We start from the raw sequence: 11,443 nt of genomic DNA, 5'->3' as shown, positions 1-11,443 counted from the left end.
ATCATTGTGTCCTCCAAGCTTTGATTTTGCTGAAGTAAAAGTCACTTTTGACTTTCTCAAGCCTTCTGGACAATCTAGAAATGCTGATTGAGCTTCCAATATTACCAAAAAGCTACAATCACCCAGATCTCACAAGAACACACATATATAAAATCATATTTAACGAGAAGCTTATTTTCTTTTAAACTGTTTTGATTCTCCATGTCACACAAGAATGTAGGAGAAGAGCATACTTGGTTTTCAAGGAAAACATTAGCTATCTAATAGTTTGAATTCTCTCAAATAAATCATAAAAAATAATGAGCTATACTAGACAACACGACTCTGATACCATGTTAGATTATCTGAGAAGCGAGAACCAAGCCAAGATCTGATGTCGGTCATAGATCACATTCAACTCCCCAAGCAACAAATGATCGAAGATCAAAATAGCTAAATGAAGATAAATATGATATTGAGATAGAAAAGAATTTGAAGAAGACTCTCACCAAACTATCACTGAACTTGTGAAGGTGAGAGTATAGTGCTTATTATATAAGAAAATAATAGCATATATATCCAAGGGGTGCATTAAGTCCTATTCCCCATAAAAAGTGGAGGTTTTACCTTCTTGGTAAATGCCAAAATATATTGCATAATCTCCTTACATGAAGACAGGAAAGAAGTTGAGAAAGTTGGCACCTAAGGCCAAAAGAGTGTGAGAAACCCAACTACCCCATAACCCACTTAGGAAATAAAAAAATAATGGTTATGAGATGTGGCACAACAAGCCAAAAGAGGGTGTGTAACTCAACTACCCATGTGACATTGAGAGTTACACATTTAGCTGAAGTATTTCGCCACGTGTCCTCATATAAACCACTCCTAATAACCTAAGCAAGCTTAAATAATATATGTATACAAAAAATAAATACCCCTAACATAAGGAAAATAAATAAACCTACACTAACACTTTCCTTATTTGGATTGTGGCTAGATATATTAAGTCCACTCTTGTTTCAATGTATTGGGGTTAATTTAGTTAATTCAGTGGTTTTATTATCTTATACCCTAATTCCTATTTTTCACCAGAATATTTTGGTGAACCAAATGTCTTGCATGCTATATTTTTATTTATTGTCTGTAATAGTGAAAAATTATGGTTTCCACCATAGAAGGAAGAAACCACGAATTTATGGCTTAAAGACCATTACATTCAAAAGAGGGTTCCAATCCAATAGATCTAGTCGCAAACTAGCAAAGATTATGACTGGGAATTCTAATTGGTTTGGGGGGTTAATGACGTGAGTTGATAAACCCTCTTTTGTAAGTTGAATTGTTGAAATTAGAGTAAAAGTGATAGAAATTGAAGTAGAAATGCATAAATAGTAACCTACAGTCACAGGATTAAGCCACGAACCTGGATCTGAGAAATGTAAGCATATTCAAATATGTTCCTAGAAAGAGCTCCCAAAATGTAGAGATTGTGGTTCTTGATGCCCTGGTCCTCCAAACTTTTTGAACTCTAAAGGGGGATTGATTCATCATTATAAATAATGCTTGTTTCTAGAAGATCGTAGTTTTGTACTTGTTTCCTACACACAGAAAGAAAGGGAAATAAGTGTAGCATCCTAAAATTGCACCCCTCTGCAATTATGATCACATTGGGTCCTTACCTTAGCGTTTGTGCCCCTCGGCTTGCTTGGGACCTGATTATGCTTAGTCCCCTTCTATATTGCATCATTTTTTGACATTTCCTATTCATTTGGCACTTGATCCTTGCCCCAAAATAGGGTAGGACAAAGGCGTGGCACCCTAGTCCTCAATAGGACCATGGTGCCACACAATGGTCCCCCTCATTTTGGGGGGCCCTTGAACCCATTTTCACATTTAAAATTTGAGTGGGAATCGCCTCTCTGTGTTGGCTCATGTCGAGAAATCAACCAATTTTCCCTATGGGCAAGTATATAAAGAGGATTTCCCCTCTCATTTGAACATCACGAAAATCCAAGAAGTATTGAGCACACACATGAGATCAAGCATTCAATCATTCAAGAGAAATTGAGCATTTCCAATCTTCCTTCAAGCCTTGGAACAACAATAAAGTCAAGGATCAAGCATTGAAGTGGAGATCTACATCTTATTTCATGAAACCCTAATTCCATGTGGGGGGAAGAAAAACCTCACAATGATGTATAATCATTCAATTTTCAGTCATAATTCAACAGCTCCCTCAAAAGGAGAACCTTTCCTTATAGTCATTTCAATTATCTTTTGTAGTGTCCTAAATTGCGTCTAGTGCATTTATGACACTTATACATGGTGCCTGGTGCATTAATGACAAACTCATGATCAAAATTTCACCATTTTTGCATCATGAGTCTTGAAGACAAAGTGCCTCTATTTAGCCTAAGACCTCATTTGGGCTTATCTTTGGTGAGACTAAGGCACGACGCATGGACGTCCATGTGCCATGCTAACATCTTGATAAACACACGAACTCTCTAATTTTGCTGTGATTCAGATGCTGGTTAATGTATGTCCTTTGGCTTGCCTTCTGCCGTAATGGCTCTTCATGCCTCTTTCAGGTTTTAAAACCTCTCCTTTCTCATTTGGAGGGGTTCCCTTTTTGGGTTCTATTCTCTTGGCTCTTACCTTGGCTCTCTTGGACATTCTACCAACATTACCAAGCTACAATGATCTTGCAACTATCTTACCAATAAGCACGTATCTCAAGCTTCATTACACTTGTATCTCAAAGGGGTGTTTGGCTACACACCTTGTCATCTCTTCATATTGAATCTCTATTTTACCATTGCATGAAATACAACTTATTACATTTTGGGTGTATCTATTGTCTAGGTGCATTCATATTACCAATTTACCAATTTTTATCTCATTTGCAATAGGGGTTTTCTTCCATTAAGTGGAGTATAGTTTCTATTTTAATTTTACCAATTTATCATTTATTTTCCAATCTATCTATTTGGGTATCAGTGGCGGTGGAAACACCTAAGAAGGGGTATGACTGAGGCAGGCCCCTATACAACCCCCAACATTTTTCCCTCTCTGTGTGGGTAGCTGACAAACAATTTTTTCCCGTGTTAGAAAGAAGCTACAACCAACTTCTTGTGAGTTTCTATATTCTCTAATCATATAAACGACAACGCATTGCACTATAATCCAGGCCATGCGCTGGCATCCATAACTCAAGGGTTCTCTGCCTCCGTGGTAAATTATGCTTTTAATTCTATACTACTTATTTAGTTCATTTTGTTGTATTTTATTATCACTGTGTTTCAATTCATCAATTACTTCTACTTAAGTACCAGTTTTAGTTAAGTTATCCCCTAGCTCATCTTAGCGCTAGTTTGAGTGAGGTAGTGGCAGATTGGTTTGTCCTACGAGATTCATCATCTTGGGGGTTACAAATCTCCTTCCCCACATCTTTATTTCAATTTCATTGTTAATTCCAAAACTAGGGTTTGACCTAAGGCAAGTCCCTATTACCAACCTATTTCCCTTTCTTTTTGTGTGCAAGAAACAAGTACTAAGTTGTACTCTTCAAAATAAGCTTCATTCACAAATATGAATCAACCCTTTTTGACAAGCAGAAAGTTAGAAGGACCATGGTGCCACATCTTGGTCCCTACTTTTTAGGAGCTTTTTCGAGGGTCAAGTCCGACTCAGCTTATACTGCCCAACTCGATCCCACATCTGTAGCTCATTGTTTTCTCAGTTTTGCCTTCATTTTCATCTTTTTACCTTAAATCAACATTTCAACTGACAAAAGAGAGGAAAACCCCACAACAAAAATTAATCAATCCATTCAGTATTCAGTATTCAGTCCTTATTCTGATTTGTGACTGAATCTAGTGCATTTCCTTCCCTCTTTTGAATGTAAAGGGTTTTTCAAGAAAAATTGATTTGGTGATTTCTCTCTTCTATGTTGCAAATTGCCAAATCAATTTTTTCCATCTACAATAGGTTGGGAATAGGGGTTTGCCTAAGTCAAACCTTGAATGAAATATTGCAAATACTGAAATAAATGATGGAAAGATATACCTTAGATTTGCAATGACTGATAATTATGCTTTGTTGCTTGAATGTAACCACATATGTTGTATGAAATGGCATGAACATGACAAAACCCTAATAAAACACATATGCTTGCATATGAATGATGTAATGTTGCTCCACAATAGAAAAATGAAGAATATGCAGCCTTGAAGATCTTTAGAAATGCTTGATGATGAATGCTTCAATGCTTGAATGCTTGATTGATTGATGCCTTGTGATTGTAATCTCACCCTCTTATTATCCTAAAATGAGAGGGGGGTGGCTTCCTTATATACTTTCTCATTGAAAAACATCTTAATTTTGTGGCATGGGCTGACATGGAGATCAAATTCCCGCTAGCTCATTGTGACCATTAGGAAGGGCCAAATTAAGGTCCTATTTGAGAGGACCAAGGCATCACACCCTGGTCCCATTGAGGACCATGACACCACGCCCTAGTCCTACCCCATTTCAAGGCCAAAACAAAAAGGCCATGTGATGTGAAAAGTGAAAATTAGGCTAGAATTGCATTATATGAGCGAAATTAGATCCTAGTCCAAGTTTGGGACATGAATGTTGAGAGAAGGGCCAAAATGTTGACTAAATTGTTAGGGAGTACAATTTAGGAGGTTGCATTGTCTCAGATCTGATTTGTATGCATTTTAACATTAATATTTGCACTCATAGATCTTACTTACAATTGAATTACATAAATTTAGTGGTTACTTTCAAAAAAACCCTAATTTGTTATTCTAAAATTCACTCGTGGGTGGCATAATTTTTCAATTGTGTTTTCAAATCTGATTATCATCACATGTTATGTTCAGATTTAAAGGTATCTGGTATTGAAATTCACAATTCAAATTGCTTAATTAATTGGTCAATCAATCATTCTTATAATAAATTGCATTTTTTGATCATAGTTGTCAATTTTTGCATTCAATTTTCTCTCCTTTGTGCATGAGTTTTGTTATCATTAGTCCTACATACAATATTCCAATGAGAATAAGTTGTAGACTTAAGGCTTCCCAAGGTTTAAACACTAAGGATATGAAGCCTGAGTTGGATAACTTATTCCATGTGAATGTTGGTGCTTCCTCTAATCCGACAAATGACATCAATTATCCCCATTCTCCTCATAATTCTCATTATGTGGATAAATCACTAACTAGGGTTACCATTGACCAATTAGAGAAGATTGATAATGAATTTTAAAATCTTCAACAATGGATGAGTTAATAATACGTGGAAAGTGAGGCAATCCCTTTGATTAAAGGATTATAGAATGGTGCAAAGTGATGAGATGGGGATGGATTTGTTGCGCGGTCTTTCTCATATTGTTGACACTAATATCATGCCAATCAAAAGTTGTGCCAAAGTCCTTGGTTACTCTCAACGACTAGTCAAGTTAATCATTTCATTTCTATGCCTACATCCTTGCCTAGTGTGCCTACATTTTACATATTCTATTATGACTACTACCACACAAAATATTAATCCTGCACATGTTAGTCATGAGGGCAATCCTATTAATCAATATTCTTACATACCTCCTTCCATGAGTCTTCTATTTATTTCACAACCATCTCCCATACCAACATACCAAAATCTTCCTCCTCCATATTCTCAACCTCCATCTATAGACAATAATATTACTCCTCCATCACAATTCAACATGTCCAATTTCAATTCATCCATTGAAGAAACCTTTTAACTATTACATCCTTACAACATCAATTCACTTCCATTACTTAATCCAAGTTCAATGTTCCCACATTTGATGTAGCGAGCCCACTATCCGATGACATTGTCCATGTGATTCCTCCTAAACATATGGAAGTCCCTGAATTGAAGTTGTACAATGGAAAAGGTGACCCCTTAACTCGTGTGAAGACATTTCAAATTTTGTGTAGTTATTTTTCTCACGACCAAAAACTTATGGCTAAATTTTTTGCTAGAACCTTTAGGTATAAAGCATTGGAATGGTATTGTTATTTGTCTCCTTATTCTATTACTTCTTTTCAACAATTAGCTATTGCTTTCATTCAACAATTTCAAAAATTGATCTTAATTTTACTTTGACTAGTTTGATTCATTATAAGAAAGGAGTTAAAGAAAAAGTGATTGGTTTTATTGGTAGATATAAACATTTGCATTCTCAAATTGCTTATTAAGTGCTTGATCATGATGTTCAAAGAATTTTTATTGTTAATTTATAAAAAGACATTAGTGATAAGCTTCTATTTATTTTACTTCCTTTATGCAATTGTGTGTAGTGCTTCACAAATTATCAGCTTCAAGTGAGTCAATTTGAATCTTCCTCTTCAATGGTTCTGGTTGATAAGAATGAGAGTGCTCAACAATCATTTGCGAAGTTCAAACCCAACAAAGGCTTTATCAAGCTCAATGACAACATCAACACTCAGTTGTGGCACCTTTATCCAAATACTTTAGAAAAGAATTAACTCCTCTTTCAGAGTCTTTGCATATTATAATGTTGAAATTAATGAATGCTAAAGTGTTGCAACTTCCTCTCATCAAGTCAATTTATACTTCAAAACCATTGCTACCTTACCATGATCCATAAGCTTTTTGTCAATATCACTGTCAACCTGGGCATGATACTAAGAAGTGTTACGAGTTGAGAAATAAGATACAAGAATTCATTGATAACAATACTATATCCATAGTTGGTGTCAATTAAAAAGGAAATAAATCTGTAGCTCCTCCTAATCAAAATCTTCAAATCTTTACCAATTCGTTGCCTTCTCATTCTACCAATATTATTGAATCTGAGTCTCTTAATTTTTCTCCTAATGACCTTGGTTTAGAATCTAATAATGTCGTGAACATGGTTGACAAACCTACACCTCTAAAATACATGCATTAATTTTGATCCTTGTGAGACTATTGTTACACCTGATGGGCCACTAAATATCACTGCGAAGATCAAAGGAAAACTCTCACAAGGGTTTCTCATTGATCCAGAGTATATGGCCAATGTGATCACTGGAGAATATATTTATATTTTACAATTGCATCAATTTGCATGTGATAAATATGATGTCATGGTTAAGGTGTATGATGGTTTCTCTTTTCCTACCATTGATTCTATTACTCTTCCCATTGAGGTTGGTACTAAGTACTTAGAGGTTGGTACTATGTGGATTCCCAAACTACTCATAGAAGAAATGCATCTCAAAGAGAAATCCAAATTGGCATCCAAACTTGCTAATCCAAAAGTTCCCTCCACTCATAAATTCGGAAATCCTCCATCTAACAATTCCCCATCTTCAAAATACATTTTGGGTCATTATGTCCCAAAATCCACAACCTTAACTCCATCATCCCCTTCATCTATTTTGGGTCCTCATATCCCAAAATCCACATTTGATCCCCCATCTGGTTTAAAATCCTCTTCTCCACAACTCCACCACCCTTCAAGGTGTGTGCTAATATTTATCTTCCCAACATCCCCATCCTTTTATCCACAAGTCTTTCAACACCACATCCATTATCAAACATCCATTTTCCATAACCTCATTCCTTTTGTCCAAAATTTAGCCTAGATACTTATCCTCTTCCATCCATTCCATCCCCCCATCTGTTTCTACCAACATCTATGAGAATACCTCCAGTTATCTTGGTTCAATAAACCACATCTTTAAGTGATACTATCCATGAACAAGATTCTTGAGTCCTCCCTCCATCTCCCTTCCATGCATCCACTATATTACACATCCACTTATCCTCATCCTTACCCATGCAATCTATTCCCAAAAAAATCAAAAAATGAAAAAAAAGAAGAAAAAAAAAGGAAGTAAAGAGAAAAAATCCATCCAATGGTGAACCTACCATCCAAATAATATTTTATCCTCCATATCCTATCAATAATCCTATCCAGGTCCATCCTCCTTTCCTATCTTTGATCTTGACTATCCTATCCATATCCTCCATCTCATATCCCTCATTCTATCCAAACCCATTTTGATCAATATAGAGGCAAAATAATATCCATGCATGTGTTGGAAAACACAAGCCTAAATTTTTCCTCCATCCATATCCATTCCACATTATTATTCCATCTCATACATCTTTATCCACCATTGCACTACCTTCAGTGGGGCATTTTCCTCCTTTGCAACATAATTCTTGGACCCCATTTCACCTATCTTTCATCCTTTAGTCTTCCATAACCTATCACTATCCATCTCCTATCCAAGCAATCTCTTCCTCCATCCATCCTCTTACCAAGCCTGGGTTCTCCCTTGTCATTGGTCCCCATCCATTTAGCCTATACCCACAATTCAATCTTATCATATTCAATCATATTCCCATCCCACCTAATCCAATCCTATCATATTCCCCATCCCATCCAATCTCATTCAATCATTAATCCCCCCATCATATTATCCAATCCATTTATGATCCCCATCACATTGAGCTTTTCCCATCTATCTGAGATTATATTGACTTGCACATAATCCAAACACCCATCCATACTGTGCTAATAAACTCAAAGTGGAAATCCTCTCATCTGCAGACCTTGTATCACCTGCTTATCTATTGCCTCCCATCAATCTATCTACACCCTGCCCATCGGGATGCATCCTTCCCATGTCTGACAGTTTATCCAAATCCATCACGTGCCCATCGGGATGTATCTTTCCCATGTCTGATGGTCAATCCAAATCCACATCCTATTCTTGGCAAGAGATATCAATTAGCCACGTGCATGTTGTTTGCATGATTGAGATTTTCACTTTGATTTTTATCTTAATGTGTCCCAAAACTATACCTGTTCAGGGCTGCCTTGATCATCTTATATCTTGGTTGGTGTATAATGGGGCATAGTTTTTGTGGTATGACATGTTTGAGGGTTTTTCTTGTACAATCCTACAGTCTCACATCCACACCATCATTGGTGTTTGTGAGCTTGTTTGCATAGAGATAACCTATTGTCTGAGAGTCTAATCCACACATCAGATATTCACAACATCCTGACTTCTATAGTTAGTGGTGTAGATAGTCTGTTGAAAAATCAAAACTAGGTTTTCTCTCCACATATACACAACAAGAAATCCCATCCATCACTCTATTCCATCCATTTCACTTGATCCATTTATCTTGGAGACTGCAATGCATTCATTCCCTCTTCATCATCCTTATCCTCTTTACATCCTTTCATCCTCAATCCTCTAGTCCTCTAATCCATTTCGAGTGAACACTTATGTTCTTAGAACCCGCATGTCCTCTCGAGGGGACATGCCACTACCTCCTCATCATCCTGGCTCATCTCACCTATGACTGGTGGCCACTCCACCAATAGGAATAATAACTATAGTTAAAATCTCAACTCGAAGTTTGGACATTCACTTTGTGAAGTTACTATCTCCATAACTGAAGTTCATTTGATTATCAACCCAGGGACGTATTACTTGAAATGGGTTTGCATTATATATGCACTAAGTTCCTGTGATAGCTATCCTGCATTACTGCAACAACTAAAATCTATTTGGGAAAAGCAAGCAAGAATTAAAACAACTGAATGGCTACAAGAAAACTCTTCATTAACATAAAACTTGGTTAAAGAAATGTTAACTAAGCCCAGAGCTGTCAAATAGGAATTACTCTATTTGCTTTGGTTGCAGAAACAGTCAACAACATGACGTCTACTACAGCAAAAAATGAAAACTAAAGTTAACAAAGACATAGGATCACTCACCAAGTGGCCCCCCTTGGATGAGTGTATCCAGGCTTCCAAAATAACTCTAAGTGCTCAAAATAACATAAATGTATTCATTGTTTTTCAAAAGTCGATACATCATTCAAAATGAAAGAAAACTAAAACACTCTGCACCTTTATTTCTAAATCTGCTGCTCTTTTTCCCTCTCCTTCTTTTTCTAACCTCAAAGAAGAGACAGAGACAATTATTTAAAGAAAATTACAACAACTTCCTACAATTAAGATCATGTCGATGAGAAGAGGCGGATAACATTCATGAAGGAGAACAGTCGGAGTTAAGCCATTAAAAACGTGGATCTACACCAAACCACAAACAAGAATATAGCGTGGCGGTATTACAAGATCGATGCTCACTAAAGTCAGACATAAATGAATCTTGCACGCCCTACTACTCCTTTGTCATTCCTCACACCCATTATCCTCTTCGCCGATTTGAACTCTTAGTCGCCCCTTGAATAACTCAAGTTGCCTTCTTGACGTGACTGGACAACCTTCTCCGCAACATCTCATTTATTCCTGCAATCGAAAAGAGAGAACATACAAGCATATACACATCTATTTTAATTAATCATAACACTTATTTATTTCACACATGATATCACCTATGAAAATCTGTATGGCAACAGGAACAAATCACATAGCTGTAGGAATAATTGACATGGCAACAGGATTAATTGGCAAAGACAAAACATGATTTAATGGTTTTAGCTAACATTTGAAATATATATAGTCAAAATTTAATACATCATTATCATCCCATTATACAAGTTAAAACATGACAAAAACTTATGAGTTCTAGGAATAAAAGGAGCTAATATCTCAGCTCATCAACTGGGGCATCATGCTACTCGTCCTTATCCTTTCTATCCACTATGTTTTAGTCTTTTTTGATATAACACCACTTCATGACACTATATCAAACAGGGGAAAAATGTAGACACCTAAAATTAATTTAACCCTATCAACATAATTAATTAATGGTGTTGGTCCCTTTCTTCTTAAAATTAATTAAATCAAATTTAATTAATTTTATCATTATAGTCCTATGATTAATTTATCAAAATTATTTATTCCCTCATTCTTTTAAAATCAAATATCATTTAGTTCTTCTAAATCCTACTTAGTTAATTAATTTCAATTAACTAAGCTAATCATGTGATTCATACAAATCACTTCTTCTAATCCTCACTTAGCCTAATTAATTCTTCTAGAAGCATGATTATCATTATTCCCCAATTTTAAATTCCTCCATTCATTCTCTCTCCTCATGTCACATCCTCCTAACTTTCCCACTTGGACTCTAATCACTCATTAAGCCAACTAATCAATCTCCTTAATCATTTGCACATCTCCAATCACCTTGATCCTTTCAAATAAATTCAAATTCTTTGAATCTCCCCATGTCTCCTCTTCCCAATTAATTTTTAATTCCTTTATCCATTTAGTCTTCCCACACATCCTCTTATTTTGGAATTTTTAATTCCTATCCCCTTTCTCCAAGGAATTTTTAATTCTTTTTTCTCTTCCCAATGTACCTAGGAGCTCTTCCCCATATACCTTGAGAGGTGTGGAGACAAGAAATGCCTTTATGGCATATCTCTTGAATCTCACACCTTGTCCTCTCAATCCTCTCCTCCATTTCAAATCAATCTCAACCCT

Source organism: Cryptomeria japonica, chromosome 1 (assembly GCF_030272615.1).
Source record: "Cryptomeria japonica chromosome 1, Sugi_1.0, whole genome shotgun sequence".
NCBI lineage: Eukaryota > Viridiplantae > Streptophyta > Pinopsida > Cupressales > Cupressaceae > Cryptomeria > Cryptomeria japonica.
The sequence above is the reverse complement of the archived record's forward strand: the minus strand, read 5'-3'. Positions refer to the sequence as shown.